Raw genomic sequence first — 19,017 nt, 5'->3', positions numbered from 1 at the left:
CGGGTGCAGGGGGTTGAGGGGAGAGGGACCGGAGGGGTAGGGGCCTGTGGTGGGTGTTGAGGGGAAAGGGCCGGTGGTGGGGGAGGGGGAGTCGCAGGTGGTGAGGGGTCTGGGGGCGGGGCGTCAGGAACAGTAACCGTCGCTCCCCAGGAGCGGACTTTCGACAGCAGCGGGTCAACCGCCCGATTGCGGCAATTAGCCGCCTCAGCCCTTCACAGCTCTCACTCCCTTAGTCGGCCCGCGAGCAGAGAAGGTTCTAGTACTTACTCGGCTGTTCTCGGCGCTGATGTAAATAGACATTCAATGAGGGAGAATTTCGTTGCGTTTTTTTTGTTGTCCGTTTTTAAAAAAAATTCTTTTGTATTTTCGTTGTGGTGTTACATTAAGTTCATATATTTTATATAATTTCTTTCTTGTTGTGTTTAGCGCCGCTACTCCACCGCACGCAGAATCCAACCAGCCAGGAGCGTTTACAACTCATTGCCATCAGTCCGCAGCGCACCGTTATTTATAGTCTCGCTCCCTCCGCGATCCCACAGCACAAGGGGGCGGGGTGGCGTCATGGAGGGGGTCCGGAACTACTTTATTATTATAAACGTCGCTGCAGTGGGCGGGGACTCGCGGCACTGAGGAATATCGATTGGTCAACTGTGAAGCGCGTCTCCACCCCTACCCGAAGGGCTATTTAAATAGGTTTGGGCCGGGGGGGGGCGGGGGTTCTGAATGCGCCGTTCTGATTGAGGTAGAGGCATATCCATCACTGCTTCGCCTCTACTTCTTAAATGGAGGCCTTGATAAATAGTTCCCCCATGTTTTATTTCGTTTTCAGTGAAAACTCAACTAGAACGACAAAAGGCGCAGATCGAAATCACGTTATTAATGAATGCTGACACGATACAAATCGTCAAAATAACAATCGTAAGGTACAAATTGTCGATACAAGCTTCGTCTGTGGTAAACATAGAGAGCGCAAGGAGACTGAGTGACTGGTGCTGGGCTAAAAATACAGGTGGCTGATAATGTCCCGTGTTTTATTTGGTTGGAGCAGGCAGTAGGGGGCGGGCATTCCGGGCGGGAACCGCATTCTGATTAGCTGTCGGTATCGAGGCTGTTGCCAGGCTCTGGTCTCCCAACAAAAGGTGCCGGGGGTTGGTGAGGAGCGGGAGCGCGCACTCCGTCTCACAACAAAACCGCTTGTCCTTAGGTTGAGCGTGCGTTAGAATGTAAGTGTTCAGTAGAGAGGGAGTACAGGAATGTACATGTAGTTATATACATTTCGGTGAACTGATGGTGAATTGGTTATTGGGACTGAAGCGGTCCGCTCTGGGCTGGCCGCGCGCTCCCGATCAAGGGCGCTGCTGAAAGTCAAAGCGTGTGGCATTGCGCAGGCGCGCGACCCGGCCATCCGAAAGGGGGCGTGGCCGTACGAGCGCATGCGCACAGCGGGCGGCGCTGGCCATTTCTGCAGTGGCGCAGCTGAGTAGGCAGCTTGTTTGGCTACTTGCCTCTCCGTGTCGCCACCGTCAGGGATGCTGTTCCTGCAAACATGTACCAATGGGGCCTCGAAGCAGCGATAAAGAGCTCCTAATGTACAACCAAAGATTGATAATCCAGAGATGCGTTAGACATCCCGGAAGCAGAGAAATGTAAATTCACGCATACATCTGGAATAAATGCTGTTGCTGTTAAAATCGATTAATATGCTGTTAATATGAATGTCACAAAAATTCATTTGATTCTCTAATGCTTGTTAGGGAAAGTAATCTAGTAATCTGCTGCACTTAGCTGTTCTGGCCTACGTGTGATTCCAGGCACATAGCAAGATTTTGACTCAAGTGTCCTCTGAAACAGCTCAACATTACAGTGTGGAAACAGGCCCAAAAAGTCTCTCCACGCTTCAGGCTCTCTGCCTTTATTCCTGATGAAGGGCTTTTGCCCGAAACGTCGATTTTGCCTGTCCTCGGATGCTGCCTAAATTGCTGTGCTCTTCCAGCACCACTGATCCAGAATCTGGTTTCCAGCATCTGCAGTCATTGTTTTTACCAAAAAGTCCACACCGACCCGCCGAAGCGCAACCCACCCATACATTTACCCCTTACCTAATACGGGCAATTTAGCATGGCCAATTCACCTGTGCATCTTTGGACTGTGGGAGGAAACCCACCCACGCAGACGCGGGGAGAATGTGCAAACTCCACACAGTCAGTCGCCTGACGTGGGAATTGAACCCGTGCCACCACGCGACCCAGGCAATTCAATGGTAATTGGGAACGGGTAATAAAATGCGACACCCAGAACTCCAAAAGCAAGTTAAAATTAAAACAATCCTTACAGCCATACCACATTATGTATACTCCTAGGTAACTGTTCAAGAGTATATGCACTGCCACCTACAATGAGAGTTAAAGGAGAATCAGTCATAAATGGATGCGGCATGAAACAAGCTCTTCACCCCAACTTGTCTGTGCTGACCAGGTTTCCTAAACTGAACTAGTCCCATTTGCTTATGTTTGGCTCATATTCCCTAAATCTTCCTATCCATATACCTGTCCAGATATCTTTTGAGAATCAGGCCATTCAGTCCCTTGAATCTGCTTCGTTATTTGATCAGATCATTACTGATTTTCTACATCACTGCTATTTCCTGCACTATCCCCATATCAATGATCTTAAATATTTAGATAATTATTGATTGACAACTTGAATGTACTCAATGGTGAAGCCACCAGAGCCCTCTAGGATAGAGGATTCATTACCTTCCAGGTGAAGAAATTCCTCTGCATCTCAGTCTTAAATAGTTCATCTGTTAGCCATAGATCCTCCAAATTCCACATTCTGGAACTCAGTACCTAGAGTCAAGCGCTTTCAAAATGTAACACAGATCATTGAGATTATGTTTTACGTTCTGGTTCTGTTCGCCAAGCTGGGAATTTGTGTTGCAGACGTGTTGTCCCCTGTCTAGGTGACATCCTCAGTGCTCAGAGGCTCCCAAGCACTGAGGATGTCACCTAGACAGGGGACGAAACGTCTGCAACACAAATTCCCATCTCGGCAAACAGAACCACAACAACGAGCACCCGAGCTACAAACCTTTTCACAAACATTAAGTTTTATTCTTTAAACTACACAGTATGTGTTATATTACACTAAGTCTCTCCTCAAAGGAAAGTGCTTTCATGCTAGCTGTCAATCTTGCCATCCTTTGTTGCAATCCCTGTAAGATAAGTTCAATCATTTTGAGACAAAATGACCAAAATAGTTAACAGTATTAGAAGCATGGCTCAGCACTTTGCACAAATTAGAGCAAGATTTGTTTTTTACCTTTATACTCTAATCCCTTGCAATTAAGTCTCACATACATTTGTCTTGCTTGCTACACCTTAAGGCTAACCTTTGAACTAACTATACTGTCTCAAAAGTTTCCTTCCTGTTATCAAGATTTGGACATGAACCGCCAACTGGCAACTACTTGTAGTCTGAATTTATTCAATTTAAACATTATTTTATATTACCAAATGAAGGGAAATAATTTTCATTTACAGAGGGATCTCAAGCTGTTACATTTAAGTATTAACAAGTTTCAATGAACTGGCATGAACTGTTAAGATGACAAACAATGGTAATTGCCTAAACGTATATTTGGTATGATTCAAGCCAGTACAGAACCCTAAATAGCAACAAGTTGTATTAACCAGCATTGGTTAACCAACAAAGTAAGAGACAGCATTGAACTAAAGTAAAATATCAGCGTAAGCACGTTTTAAAATGAATCTGGCAGATTGTAATAGTTCTCAACGATAAATAATCAAGTGCAGAAAGGAAAATGGAAACAAAAACTTGCAAATATGAAAACTCTACTTCTCAAAACTAACAATAAAAGTATTTTTGTAAATATATTGAGAAGTAAAAGTGAATGTTGGTCCATTAGCAGAATTTAATTTTTTTATTTATTTTGAGTTGATTAACTATCTAGAGAGAATAATGAGAATTAAGAAAGGCACCTTTCTGGGATCTTAGGGTGTTTAAAGGAAAAAAGGTGAGAAAATTGTGGTTCATAATATTACTTAAGTCTAGATTATGTCTTTGGATCAGAAAATTGCAAATGTCAGTCCTTTATTTGAGAAAGGAGGGAGAGGGAAACTAGATACTTCGGGACATATAAAATTAACATTAAATATGGTGAACTTACCTGTTATTGATCAGAATAACTGAGTTATTGGATCAATATCAATTTTGAGAGATTATGTTTGACTAACCCAAGCTGAATCTTTTTGAGGAGGTTACTCGGTGAATCGGGGAGTATCTCAAGACACTGTCTTTTACCAACTTCTAAAAGCATTTAATAATGTTTCACACAAGATAATTAATTAAACTGGAAGCATATGGAATTGGAGGTAACCTTGTTATGTGGATCAGTAATTGGTTGAAAGGAGGAAACAGGTAGAAGGGTTAAAGGAAATCTTGTCTTATCAGCAGATGGTGTTCCCAGGGATCTTGACTTCAGTTTTTCAAGAAGTGCAGCTGGCTTGGATGAAAGAATGAAGAGTTACATCTTCAGGTTTGGACATTAGAAGAAGGAGCAAGTAGTGTGAATGGCAGCAGAAAGTTACAAAGGAACAGAGACTAAGTGAGAAAAATGATGACAGTTCAGTTCAACATGGAGAAGTCTGGGCTCAGACGTTTGGATTAGAGAAAGATAAATTGGAATATTTTCCAACTGCTGAGGGACTAGGAGAGATAAAGTGATTCTGATTAGATCCCAATTATGTTCAGCTCTGGACACCATGTGTCAGGGAGGATACATTTATTCTTTGAGAAGATGCAGGACAGATACAGAAGAATGACAGTTGAGAGCGTGGTGCTGGAAAAGCATAGCTGGTTAGGCAGCATCCGAGGAGCAGGAGAATTGACATTTTGGGCATAAGCCCTTCATCAGGAATGAGGCTTGTGGGTTGGGATGAGAGATAAATGGAAGGAAGGTGGGGTTGGGGAGGTAGCTGGGAATGTGGTAGGTGGATAAAGGTGAGGGAGAAGGTGATAGGTCAGATTGGACAGTGATAGAGGGGTCTGTAGGGCGGGGCTGAGTTAGAGGCTTGGAACTGGGATAATGTGGGGGGAGGGGAACTTGGATTGCTTCGGTATCTGAAGAGTTGAGAAAGGTGCTGAACATTGTGCAATCACTGGCAAACATCCCCAATCTGACCTTATGATGGATGAAAGGCATTGATGGAGCAACCTTAGACAGCACCTTCCAAACTCATGACCACTTCCAACTAGAGGGACAGGGCAGCAGATACATAAAGAATAAGTGAGGACTGCAGATGCTGGAGATCAGAGTCTAGGTTAGAGTGGTGCTGGAAAAACACAGCAGGTCAGGCAGCATCCGAGGAGCAGGAAAATCGACGTTTTGGGCAAAAGCTCTTTATCATTCCTGATGAAGGGCTTTTGCCCGAAACGTCGATTTTTCTGCTCCTCGGATGCTGCCTAACCTGCTGTGTTTTTCCAGCACCACTCTAATCTAGACAGCAGATACATAAGAACACCACCTGCAAGTTCCCTTCCGAGCTACTCAGCATCCTGATTTGGAGATACATTGCCAATCCTTCACTGTTGTTGGGTCAAAATCCTGGAATTCCCTCCCTAAGGGCATTTTGGGGCTATCTGCAGAACATGGACTGCAGTGGTTCAAGAAGGCAACTCACCACCACCATCTCAAGGACAACGAGGGAAGGGCATAAAATCCTGGTCAGCAAGTGATGGCCACATCCTACAAGTGATTACAACAAAAACTCTAGATTGTTGGGCCTTGGACACCATCTGAGGAACTCCTGCAGAGATGATCTGGAGTTGAGATGACTGACCTCCAACAACATGACCATTTGTCTATGTGCCAGGTATGACTCCAACCAGCAGAATGTTTGCCCCCTGATATCCATTGAACACTGTTTTACTCAAGCTCTTTGATGCCACTGTTAGTCACATGCGACCTTGATGTCAAGAGCTGTCACTCTTATTTGATGCCTGAAATTCAGCTCTTTTGTCCATGTTTGAACCAAGGCTGTAATGAGGTCAGGAGCTGAGTGGTCCAGGGGGAACCTAAACTGGGCATCACTGAGCAAGTTATTGCTGAGCAGCATAGCACTGTTGATGATATCTTCTGTCACCTTACTGACGATCATGAGTAGACTGATGGGGTGGAAATTGGCCAGGTTTGCTTTATTCTGATTTTTGTATACAGGATATACCTGGGCAATCTTCCAAACTGTCAGGTAAATGCCAATGTTGAACTGTTACTGAAAGTGCTTGGCTAGGGAAGGATCAAGTTCTGGAGCACAAGACTTCAGTACGTGAAATGCCAGAATGTTGTCAGGACCCATAGCCATGGCTAGAGACTGGCATCTGTAACGAGGCCAAGATGGATCATCCACTTGGCTGTTCTTGCTGAAGATTGCTGGAAATGCTTAGGCCTTATCTTTTGCACTAATTACACACTTCTAAAATTTCACTGGTACACATCTGAAAATGAACCTTCTGGCTCAGCGAGCAAACTTACATCCGGAAGGAAAGTTACTAATGACATAACTGTGGGTGACACAGTGGCACAGTGGTTAGCACTGCTGCCTCACAGCACCAGAGACCCGGGTTCAATTCCCGCCTCAGGCAACAGTCTGTGTGAAGTTTGCACATTTTCCCAGTGTCTGTGTGGGTATCCTCCGGGTGCTCCGGTTTCCTCCCACAGTCCAAAAATGTGCAGGTTAGGTGAATTGGCCATGCTAAATTGCCTGTAGTGTTAGGTGAAGGGGTAAATGTAATGGGTCTGGGTGCGTTGCTCTTTGGAGGGTCGGTGTAGACTTGTTGGGCCGAAAGGCCTGTTTCTACACTGTAAGTAATCTAAGATGGTTGGTCCTAGGTCACTAGCCTGAGGAGCTTCATTTGTAATATCCTGGGGCTGAGAATGATATGTCAAGGGCAGTTACCTTTACCTCACCCCTCGTGTTCAGCTCTTTTGTCCATGTTTGGACCAAGGCTGTAAAGATGTCAGTAGCTAACAGACATTGGCAGAAGCCAAATTAAGCATCAGTGAGCCGGTTCTTTTGGTGTATATGTGTCACCTGATAGCACTATCTATAACTCTTTCTATCATTTTGCTGACAATTGAAAGTAGATTGACACAGCAATAATAGTCTCGTTCAGATGTGTCCTGTGTATTGTGGACAGGGTCTACCTGGGAAATTGCATCACACTCTGGCAACATCTTTCTTCCCCTGACTGTAACCCATCTACCTTTTTCCTATACCTGAGGTGTGATTACCTCCCTATAACTCCTCTCAATTACCACCTCAGCCTCCCAAATGATCCAAAGTTCATCCAGCTTCAGGTACAGTTACAACATTTAACAGACATTTAGATAAGTTCATGAAAGGAAAGGTTTGGAGGGATTTGGGCCAGATGCATGCAAGTGGGACTAGTTTGGTTTGGAAGCTTGATTGGCGTGGACTAGTTGGACCAAAGGGCTCTATGATTCTACTGTGGTTACAAGAGTAGCTTAGAGAGCAGGAATTCTGCAGAACACCAAGTTATAGTCCAACAGGTTTATTTGAAATCACAAGCTTTTGGAGCAGTGCTCCTTTGTCAGGTGGAGTGAAGAGAAGCATACAGGCAGAGAATTCATAATCAGAGATTAAAAAAAATCATATAAATGATATGAGTGGAGTGTGGACAGACTGAATAATAAATCTCTGCAGGTCAGATAATCAAAAGTGTCAGAGAATTTGAGTAAAGTGTTAACAGCTGAATAGCAAGTGAAGGAATGATCTATGATCTGATTATTTGAGGCAGAGAAATAATTACAAAAAACTAAAAATAAGGTGGTGCTGGAATCAAACCATATGGCTGAAGTAACATGCTAGGTATGAGTCGCATGGTGAGGATCTAACCAAAGTAACAAGTAATCCAAAACTGTACAAACTAATTAAGGTAGAGAGATCATAACAAGTTATCAAGGTGATGGTGTCAAAACAGGACAGTAAGGAACATTTTACAGATACAGAACAGTTAGTGGGGTTACATGTAGCGTGACATGAACCTTAACTCAATGAGTTGAGCATCGCATCCCGTTCTTATGAGGGCATCCTTCAGCATCTTTAGGTGTCCATCGCTTCCCTCCTCGTCTGATGTACAATTGCAGAATTGTGTACCATTTACATCAGCAATATTCTCTCCCAGTCAGGGAACACTTAAGCAGTCAAGGACGTTCACCATGACTCCTTCAACAGCATCTTCCAAACATGTGAAGGACAAAGACAGCAGGTATGTGGGACACCATCCCAGAAAGGTCCCCTGCAAACCAGTCAGCATCCTGACTTGGAGATATGTCAGTGTTTCTTTATTGTCACAGGATCAAAATCTTGACACTACATGGACATCAAGACATCTATCACCTTCTCCAGGGCATTTAGGGATTGAAAATAAAAGTCATCAGTGGCCGCATCCTGTGATCAGTTTTCTAAACAATTATTAACTTTCTTTCGACTTTCTTGAAAGCCAGTATTAATTCTAAAAAAAATTAACTCAGTATCAATCTGATTCTCAACATTTTTAGATTTGAGCTGAGTGACAAAACTATTTATTTTGGAATAAATTATTTATCTATCGTTTCAGTCATCCTTAAGAACTGCTGCTTCTGTACTGACTTGGATCTAGGCACAGTTTACATCAATAACTCAGTTCACAGTGTTATCTGCCTAATGGTATGGGGATGTTTCCTGATGTAACTGACGACAGTACACTCTAAGTACTAGTGATTGCAAAACAGCGGGGAGATGCTCAGGTTGATATTAATTAACAGTTGTTTAAAGACATAACTCAGTTTTACCCATAGTTTTACTCATTACCTGTAAAGTGAAAAGGCTGACTTCTAGATTGCAGATTTTATAAATTATATACGATAATTGCTTACCATCTGCTATCAAATTACTAAAAGCGTTTTTCTTAAAAACATTACTTCTCTGTGCTTTTTTTAATAATTTTACTGATGTGCTTTTTTGCCAATGGCAAGAGGCAGATATTCACCAACAGCTGCCTTTCTGCGGAAACTTCCTGAAAGCAATTAGCCTGTAATTGACCTCAGGATGTATCTATTTGGATCATTTCCAAGCAGTGTGCCTGAACAATGGCCTTAAGAGGACAGGCTAGCTGGCACACTTCCATTTAGAGATTGCCCAAATAAAGACCAGATTAAAAGCCTCGCTACCTCTTCAGCTAAACATTTTGGTGCTGCTCGAAATCTAAGGGAATAAGACCATAAGAGGTAGAAGCTGAAGTAGGCCATTCGACACATGGAATCTGCTCTGACATTCAAAGAGATCATAGCTGATCTGATAATCATCAGCTCCACTTCTCTCCCTCACCCATAACCCTTGATTTCTTTACTGATTAGAAACCTGTCGATCTCAGTCTTGAATGTACAATGATCCAGTCTCAACAGAACTTTGTAGTAAAGAATTCCATACACAGATTCATTTCTCTCTGAGAGAAGAAGTTCCTCCCCATCTATGTCTTAAATGGGTGACTGTTTACTCTGAGGTTACACCCTCTGGTCCGAGACTCTCCCACACAGGGAAACAACCTCTCACCATCCACCAGGTCAAGCCCCCTACATTGTATATAAGGTTTTGTCTCATTCTTTTAAATGCTAATGAATAGAAGCCCAATATACTCATTCTCTCCTCAGAAGAAAATCTATCCATATCCAGATCAACCAAGTGAACTTTCTTTTGACTTCCTTGAAAACCAGTGTATCTTAGATACCTGAAGCAAAATTGTTCGCAGTATGTCAGATGTGGTCTGACTAATGCCTCTGTAGTTTTAGCAAGACCTCCTTATTCTGTGCTTTACCCTCTGCGATTTTTTCCATTTAAATATATTCAGTTCTTCTATTCTTCCTGCTAAAGTGCATTACCTCACATCTTTCCCACAATATACTCCATCTGTTAAGATTTTGCCCACTCACTTAATTTGTCTATATCCTTTTGCAGACTTTTATCATCCTTAATTCTTGCCTTTTTAGCTATTTTATGTCATTCACAAACTTGGTGATAGTGCATTCATTTGTAAATCAAATTATTAATATGTTGTAAACAATGATGGCCCCAGTATTGATCTCTGTGGCATTCCAAGTTGCCATCCTGAAAATTTTCCCTTTATTCCAGCTTGTTAGATTTCAAAAAGGACCAAGAGGCCATAGTGCTTAGAGACAGCAGAAGCCTTATTAAAGAGCGGCCCACTTTGCTGGCAGCAATGTTAGACTGAGCTGTTTCCCTTCCAAACTGATCAATGGCATCATAACAGTACGATTGGACTCTGAAAGTGACAGTCCACCATACTTACCAAATACATAATATCTCTGACCCTTTATATCAGAGGTTCTTGCAATGAAAACCCTCATAATATTTACAATCATACATACACAGTCCGTAGGTAAGACATTATGGAGAATGTCAATTCCTGTCTGTATAGAGTAGCATCCAAACTGTGGAGATGCTCCTTTTTCTTTCTTTTTGTGATTAAACTATTGGCTGGGTAACATTAGACTCCCTCCAATCCGCAAAGTCTGATCCATGGCAAGTTGGAATAACACAGGTGCAGATGTGACAGCAAATGAAAGTTACTTGTATTTGAATAGTCCTTTGTGTTACAATTAATTATTTGTGACTCAGGATTTACATTCATCTGGAGAGAGGTTTGCCTAAAGTCAATTCTACTGCAAAGTTGATCTCCAGCTAGTCCAGCATATAGGTAATTGATTAAAGGCAAAGGATACTGCACAGCACTGGTTTAGTAGTAACATTAAAATCACCACAGATGTGTACAGATCCATCTTCCTTTATCATTGGTGCAATTGGCATGGTCCAACTCTCACATTTATGGGTTCTAGGACTTCCATTCTTGATCAGCCTCTCTAATCCTGCCTTGACCTTTGGTCTGTTGACATAAGGCACTGATCTACTCTTGCAATGTTTTACTTGATTTTCAATTGGACAGATATATTTTCCATACTTAATAAAACCGAAAGAACTGCGAATTCTGTAAATCAGAAACAAAAACACGAATTGTTGGAAAAGCTCAGCAGATCTGGCAGCACCAATAGAGAGAGAGGTTCTGAGCAAGAGTCACTTGACATGAAACATTAACTCTGATTTCTCTTCACAGATGCTGCCAGACCTGCTGAGCTTTTCCAGCAATTTCTGTTTGTTTTTTTTCATGTTTCCCAGATCTCCACACAATGACGTATTTCTTTCAAACCTTTGATCAATCAGAATCTGACAAGTGACTTACTTCAGCACAGTTGGATTTTTTTTCTTTCAACCACATTGTTCCCAATAAAGCTGGAAAATTTCCTTTGACAATGAGTAAGGGTAAATCTTTGGACTGATCAGATAACTAAACATTCCCCTTGATATAACCCCTTAGAGGCACCACCTCACCTGTGTACATTCCGAGTACAATTTTGAAGGTTACATTGCAACATGACTGAACTGCCTTTCAGGTATCAGTCAAAGCACCGGTCTGATGTCCATTTCCATTCTTACGGTTTGCCATTCAATGAAGGAGTGACCCAGTATCTGTTGTTTTTACCAGGAATGGCCAGTATTTTTAATGATGACTCCTCTTCAGACTGAATCTGGGCTTTTCTCGTGTACTTTTCATACCATGAAAGTTTTCTTCCTACTTTTTGATTTCTTTTGCTTTTTGTTGTTCATGTTCCTTTCTCAAACACACCCAATTAACATGCCCTGGTTTGCTGCAGTTTCTGCAGACAGTAATTTTACCAGCAATTTGCTGCTGTATATCAATGGCAGTTTTCAATCTGTCTTTGTGCTCATCTCTCAGCTGCCATTTTGTGAACTATCATACTCAAGCTTAACTGGTGAGCTTCCTTGGCTGCAGTTCCATTGGTGCTGCTATTTCCAATGATTTCTTTAAGCCTAGTTTCCCTTAGGTCAGTAATCTCTTCTGGATTCTTTCACATTCTTAAACTACATACCAGTCTGTTCCTGACAGCATCTTTGAAGTTGTCCCTGAATTTGCAGCATTCTGCCGAGTCTTTAAAATTTCTATGAACTGAGAGATAGATTCACCACCATGCTGGTTACCTTTGTGGAGTCTGAACCTTTCATCAACCAAATATGCCTTTGCTGAAAAGGGATGACTATATTTGCTTTTTTATATAGCTTCAGTAAAATAATGGGATCTCTCTGCGTAGTAGAAGTTCCAGCAGTCTGTATTTCAACATACAGTCCAACGGCACCAAAGGTTCCTGTTTTTTTTTCAGCACGATATACTCTACTTCAGTATCATGCATTGAAATTCATTCTTCACATGCCAATCATTGAGCCCCACATTTACCTCATTGAATTGATTTACCCTGAGCCAGTTGCCTGTGGCACAGGTGGCAATCCTGAGATTATCCCTTGAACGTTCTATTTTCTAGTTTAGTTCCTAACTCTTTTGAGCCCTTCAGCAGAATCTCTTTTCCAGTCCTGTCAATGTCATTAGTATCAACATAGTCATACAGCATGGAAACAGACCCTTTGGTCCAACCAATCCATGCCTAGCTTATTCCTAAACTATACTAGTCCTGCCTACTTGCTCCTGACACATATCCCTTCAAGCCTTTCCTGTTCATCTATCTATCCAAATGTCTTTTGAATGTTGTAATTGTACCCACATCCACTACTTTCTCAGGAAATTCATTCCAAATATGAACCACACTCTGTGAAAAAGATTTGCCCCTCATGTCTTTTTTAAATCTCTCTCCATTCAACTTAAAAATGTACTCCCTGGTCTTGAAATCTCCCACCCTAGGGAAAAGACAACTACCATTAACTCTATCTATACCTTAGTATTTTATAAACTTCTTTCAGATTGCCTCTCAACCTCCTATGCTACAGTGAAAAATGGATGACAACAACTGTAGCCCTCCCCTCCCTCTCCATGTTCTCCAGCCATGAGGCAGGCAACACAACCCATGGCTACAGGGAATAGCATCTGTCTCCCTAACTGTTTTGTCCCTTACCACTGTGCTTCTATCTCCTCCTTCCACTTGAATAGCTTCCTGTACCACAACATTGTGGTCAGGTCTCTCATCTTCCTTGAGGTCTCACCTTGTCCAAAAGACTTGCAAGAACATTTGGACAATTATAGGAACAGGTTTGTTGAGAGCTGTCCCTTGGCTCCCTGTAGTTGCCTCACATACAATCAAACCCTCCTGTCAGCTACTATGTAGAGAATTTTATCGAACAGCTTGTAATTGTACCATTCGTCATGGCTACACTATATTTGTTTCTAAAATAAAGTTTCAGAAAATGTTATAATAAAGGTCACAGAGGAGCTCAAAGACATACACAGACAAAGAGGAGTTAAAGAAAGAGACACACACACACACGAGCTCAGAGAGAGAGACATACACACACACAGACATTGAGAAGTTTAAAGAAAAGTGAGCTCAGAGAGACGCAGAATCATACTCAGGAGCTTAGATATAGATACACACAGATAAAAAAAGTTCAGACAGACATGGACATACATGCAGATTGATTTACGCAGTGAGCTGATCAATAATAATTTATCCATACAACCTCAAAAGTCTCCTCACAAACAAGGGCTTTTTGAGAACACTACAAAAAAGTAGTAGTGTTATAGAAATTGGATCTTATTTCTCACCAGGTTGGTCTTTTAAATACAAAGATTTTGCTGTTACTGACTTTATCATCCATTTGAGTTTATTTGGATTGTCACTATTCCAACTGATTGTGAAATTGTGTGCCAATTCAATTTTATGCAATGCCTTAGGTAACTATTTCCAAGGTTAACGAATTTTAGGTTCAAATACAATTTCTTTACATTTCAATGTTGACAACAAATGGGACTCTCATAGCCACAGATGTTAATAAGTGATGTGCATGTCTCATCTTGGATCCCCATCAACACTCCCAGGACAGATCAAATGAATCTCTTGAAGAGTATAAAGTGTGTTAGAGAATTTTTAAGAGGGAAATCAAGAGGGCAAAGATGGAAATGGAGATAGTCTTGGCAGATGAAGTTAAGAAAAATCCAAAAAGATTCTCCAAGTACATTAAGAGCAAAAGAGGAACTAGAAAGAGAATAGGGACCCTTAAAGATTAACTAAGTTTTTTTGTGATTAGATACCCTACAGTGTGGAAACAGGCCCTTCGGCCCGACAAATCCACACCAGCCTTCCGAAGAGTAACCCACCCAGACCCATTTCCCTCTGACTAATGTACCTAACACTATGGGCAATTTAGCATATCCAATTCACCTGACCTGCACATCTTTGGACTGTGGGAGGAAACCCACGCAGACACAGGGAGAACATGCAAACTCCACACAGACAAATCGCCCAAGGCTGGAATTGAACCTGAGACCCTGGTGCTGTAAGGCAGCAGTGCTAACCACTGAGCCACCGTGCCATTGTTGTCTACGTGTTGGATGTCAGGAGATGAGAGAGGTTCTAAATGAATATTTCAAGTCAATTTTTACTGTGGAAAAAAGTGGATAAATCTCCGGGACCTCCTCAAGTGTCTCCCAGGACATTGTGGTAAGTTGAGGAAGAAATTGCGAGATCCCTAGCAGAAATATCTTTGTGTCACCTATAACCATGGGTGAGGTACCAGAGGAATGGAGTGTGGCTAATGTTGTGCCTTTATTTAAGAAAGGCTGTAAGGAGAAGCCTGGGACTTATAGACTTGTGAGCCTGACATCAGTGGTGGGTAGGCTGTTGAAGATGATTCTGAAAGATAGGATTTATATGCATTTGGAGAGGCAAGGACTGATGAGGGATTGTCAGCATAGCTTTGTGCAAGGGAACTTGTGCCTCACAAATTTGATTGAGTTTTTTGAGGAAGTAGCTAGAAAGATTGAGGGCAGAGTGGTGTATGTTGTTTACATAGTAAAGCCTTTGACAAGGTTCCGTATTAATAGAGTTAGATCACATGGGAATCTGGTTGAGCTTGCCAATTGGATACAAAATTGGCTTGAATGTCGGAGGCAAAGGGTTGTGGAAAGTTGTTTTTTGGGCTGGAGGCCTGTGACCAGCTGGGTTCCACAGGGAATGATACTGGGTCCATTGTTGTTAGTCATTTATATAAATGATTTGGATGAGAATATAGGAGGCATAGATAGTAAGTTTGCGGATGACTCCAAAATTGGTGGTACAGTGGACAGTGAAGAAGGTTATCTAAGATTTCAAAGAGATATTTGAAATTAAACCATGCAAGATTCTTACAGGGCTTGACAAGATGGGTGTGGAAAGATTGTTTCCCCTTTTGGGAGAGTGTAGCACGAAATGGGCCCTTCAAAGCAGCACGGTGGCTCAGTGGTTACTACTGCTGCCTCACAGCACCGGGGACCTGGGTTTGATTTAGCCTCAGGCGATTGTCCTTGTGGAGTTTGCACATTCTCCCCCTGTCTGCGTGGATTTCCTCCGGGAGGTCTGGTTTCCTCCTACAATCCAAAGATGTGCAAGCTATGCTAAATTGCCAATAGTGTTAGATGCATTATTCAGGGGTAAATGTAGGGTAGGGGAATGGGTCTGGGCGGGTTGCTCTTCGGAGGGTCATTGTGGACTTGTTGGGCCAAAGGGCCTATTTCCACACTGTAGAGAATCTAATTTAACGTAATTGGTCAATGGGCTGAGGAGTGGCAGATGAAGTTTAACTTGGATAAATGTGAGGTATTGCCTTTTGGTAAAACAAACAAGAGCAGGACTTACACAATTAATGGTAGGCACCTAGGCAATATTGTAGAACAAAACGATCTAAGGGTTCTAATACATAATTCTTTGAATTTTGTATCACAGGTAGACAGGGTGGTTAAGAAGGCATTTAGCGTGCTTGCCTTCATTGCTCAGACCTTCGAGTATAGAAATTGGGATGTAATGTTAAGGTTATACAGGACATTGATGAGGCAAAAGTGAGGACTGCAGATGCTGGAAACCAGAGTTTAGATCAGAGTTTAGAGCTCTATTCCTGATGAAGGGCTTTTGCCTGAAACATCGATTTTCCTGCCCCTTGGATGCTGCCTGACCTGCTGTGCTTTTCCAACACCACTCTGATCTAAACTTAGGACATTGATGAGGCCTCTTCTGGAATTCTGTCTGCATTTATTAAATTGGAGATTGTTTAGAAAAGATTTACCAGAATGTCACTGAGCCTGGAGGATTTGATTAATAAAAATAGGCTGGATAGGCTGGTATTTTGTTCATTAAGGAGTAGGAGGTTGAGGGGTGACCTTATGGAGATGTATAAAATCATGAGGAGCATGGATTTAGTGATTAGCAAAGGTATTTTCCTAGGGTGGTTCAGTTAAAACTAGTGGGCATATTTTTAAGGTGAGAGGAGAAAGTTTTAATAAGGATATGAGGAGCAATCTTTTTACAAAGAGAGTGATTTGTGTGTGGAATGATGGAGTGGTGGGTGCAGGTACAATTACAACATTTAAAAGACATTTGGATAAGTACACAAATAGGGAAGTTTTGGAGGGACATTGGCACTCGTTTGGTTAGGGAACATGGTCGGCATGGACCAGCTGGACTGCTCTCTTAATTATTTGCTGCACCTACATGCTAGTGCATAAGAACAGACAGATCCTTTTGCACGGGCCCTTTTTTGGTGTCCCTTTTTCATTTAAATAATGGTCTCCATTTTGATTCATCCAACCAAATTGTAAGACCTCACACTTTCCTACATGAAACTCCATCAGCCACAGTTTTATCCACTCACTCAGCCTACAAAATTCCCTTGCAGATTCCTTATGGCTTCATCACAGCATGCACCCTGCATCTACTTTTGTATCATCAGCAAATTTGGATATGATACACTTTGCCCTTCAAGCCATTACAATCGATGATAAATAATTCAACAGCCCTAGGACTGATTCTTGCAGCACTCTATTAATTCCATCTTACTATCCTGCAATAAAAACCATTAATCCTGACTGTTGTTTGCATTTTGACCAATTCTCCATCCATGCTAATATATTGTCCCCAATACTGTGAACCCCTGTCTTGTGCAGTAGCTTTTTATGTGGCATTTTACTGAATGCCTTCTGGAAATCTATATACCTTACATGTACCAGTTCCCTTTTATCAACTCGGAGTGTTATATCCTCAAAGGACTTGAGTCATAGTCATTGAGTAATACAGTACAGAAAAGGCCCTTCACTCATCAAGCTGTGCTGACCTGTCTACACTAATCTCAATTTCCAAGACTGGGCTCATATGAATACTATGACATTTCAACTGCTTATCCATGAAGTTTTTAAAAGTTGTGAGATTTCCTTTCTCTAATTACCTCCAAAGCAGGGCATTCCAGACTCCCACCAGCGTCTGGGTGAAAAAAAAACTTTTATCAAGAACCTTCTAAACTTACTGCCTTTTGCCTTAAAATTATATCTCTTCAGTATTGACCCTTCAACTATGCTGCTTTCTCTCCATCCTGTTCATGCCTCTCATAATCTTATAAACTAGGAGAAAGTGAGGACTGCAGATGCTGGAGATCAGAGCTTAATAATGTGTTGCTAGAAAAGCGCAGCAGGTCAGGCAGCATCAAAGGAACAGGAGAATCGACGTTTCGGGCATAAGCCGTTCTTCAGGAATCAAATAATCTTATAAACCCCAATCAAGTGCCTCTTCAACTTCTCTACTCTAAAACCAAACTTATCTAGCTTCTCTTCATAACTAAACTGCTCCATCCCTGACAACATCCTGGTGGATAGTTTCTGCATTCCCTCTAGTGCAATCACATCCTTCCTATAGTGCAGAGACCAGAATTGCACACAATACTCCATCTGTGGCCTAACCAATTTTGAATTCCAACATAATCTCCTGATAAAGGCTAGTATTCCATATGGCTTCTTACTCACCCTATTAACCTGTCCTGCTGTCTTCAGGGATTGGTGGACAAGTAACCCAAGATTTCTCTGTTCCTCTGAGCTTCCCAATGTCCTGCCATTCATTGTGTACTCTTTGTCTTGTTCCTTCTTCCAAAGAGCATTGCCACACAATTATCAGGATTAAATAATTAAACAGCTGATTGACTTATCTACATCTTACACTAACCTCAGTCCTTCTATATCACTATTAACCATCCAGCCAATCTTTGTGCCTTTCACAAACTTACTTATCACCCCACCGTGCTACCAAATTCTTAACTATATTGTTTAAATACATGACAAACAAAAAGGAACCCACACTGATCATTGTGGTACACAACTTGACATTGGCTTCCAGTTACTTAGACAGCCTTCTACCAGTCTGTTTCATCTCATGTGCTTTTACCTTCTTTATCAGTATCCGATATGAAACTTTGTCAAAGACTTTGGTAAAATCCAGATAAACTGCATTATTGACAATACCTGGTCACCTTGTTGAAACATTCTAACAAACTTGTTAGGCATGGCCTCCCTCTGACAAAACCATGTTGACTATCCCTGATCAAACCTTGCCTTTCCAAGTGGAGATTAATTCTCTCATAGAGTCATAGAGATGTACAGCATGGAAACAGACCCTTCGGTCTAACCTGTCCTTACCGACCAGATATCGCAACCCTATCTGATTCCACCTACCAGCACCAGGCCCATATCCCTCCAAACCCTTCCTATTCACATACCCATCCAAATGCCTCTTAAATGTTGCAATTGTACCAGCCTCCACCACATCCTCTGGCAGCTCATTCCATGCATGTACCACCCTCTGCATGAAAAAGTTGTCCCGTAGGGGGTCTCTTTTATATCTTTCCCCTCTCACCCTAAACCTATGCCCTCCAGTTCTGGACTCCCCAACCCCAGGGAAAAGACTTTGCCTATTTATCCTATCCACGCCCCTCATAATTTTGTAAACCTCTATAAGGTCACCCCACAGCCTCCGACGCTCCAGGGAAAACAGCCCCAGCCTATTCAGCCTCTCCCTATAGCTCAAATCCTCCAACCCTGGCAACA

General features: G+C 42.1%; 1 protein-coding gene and 1 long non-coding RNA gene across 4 annotated transcripts in view; one reads left to right on the top strand and one right to left on the bottom strand.

The window, feature by feature from the left end:
* Nucleotides 1–475, bottom strand: part of LOC122562315 (protein Tob1-like) — a 7,106-nt gene extending 6,631 nt beyond the window's left edge. The window contains exon 1 of the mRNA XM_043715182.1: nt 268–475. The gene's annotated coding sequence lies outside the window, so the exon portion shown is untranslated. The remainder of the gene's footprint in view (nt 1–267) is intronic.
* Nucleotides 476–594: 119 nt separating this feature from the next.
* LOC122562316 overlaps nt 595–19,017 on the top strand; it is a 54,053-nt gene continuing 35,630 nt past the window's right edge. The window contains exons 1-2 of one of the 3 annotated variants that reach the window (XR_006315283.1): nt 595–923; nt 4,477–4,558. This is a non-coding gene — a long non-coding RNA (uncharacterized LOC122562316). Of the gene's footprint in view, nt 1,224–4,473; nt 4,559–19,017 lie in introns of all 3 variants that reach the window. The other 2 variants (XR_006315281.1, XR_006315282.1) reach the window with 2 other exon arrangements.

Source organism: Chiloscyllium plagiosum, chromosome 24, assembly GCF_004010195.1.
Source record: "Chiloscyllium plagiosum isolate BGI_BamShark_2017 chromosome 24, ASM401019v2, whole genome shotgun sequence".
Lineage (NCBI taxonomy): Eukaryota > Metazoa > Chordata > Chondrichthyes > Orectolobiformes > Hemiscylliidae > Chiloscyllium > Chiloscyllium plagiosum.
The sequence above is the reverse complement of the archived record's forward strand: the minus strand, read 5'-3'. Positions and strand labels throughout refer to the sequence as shown.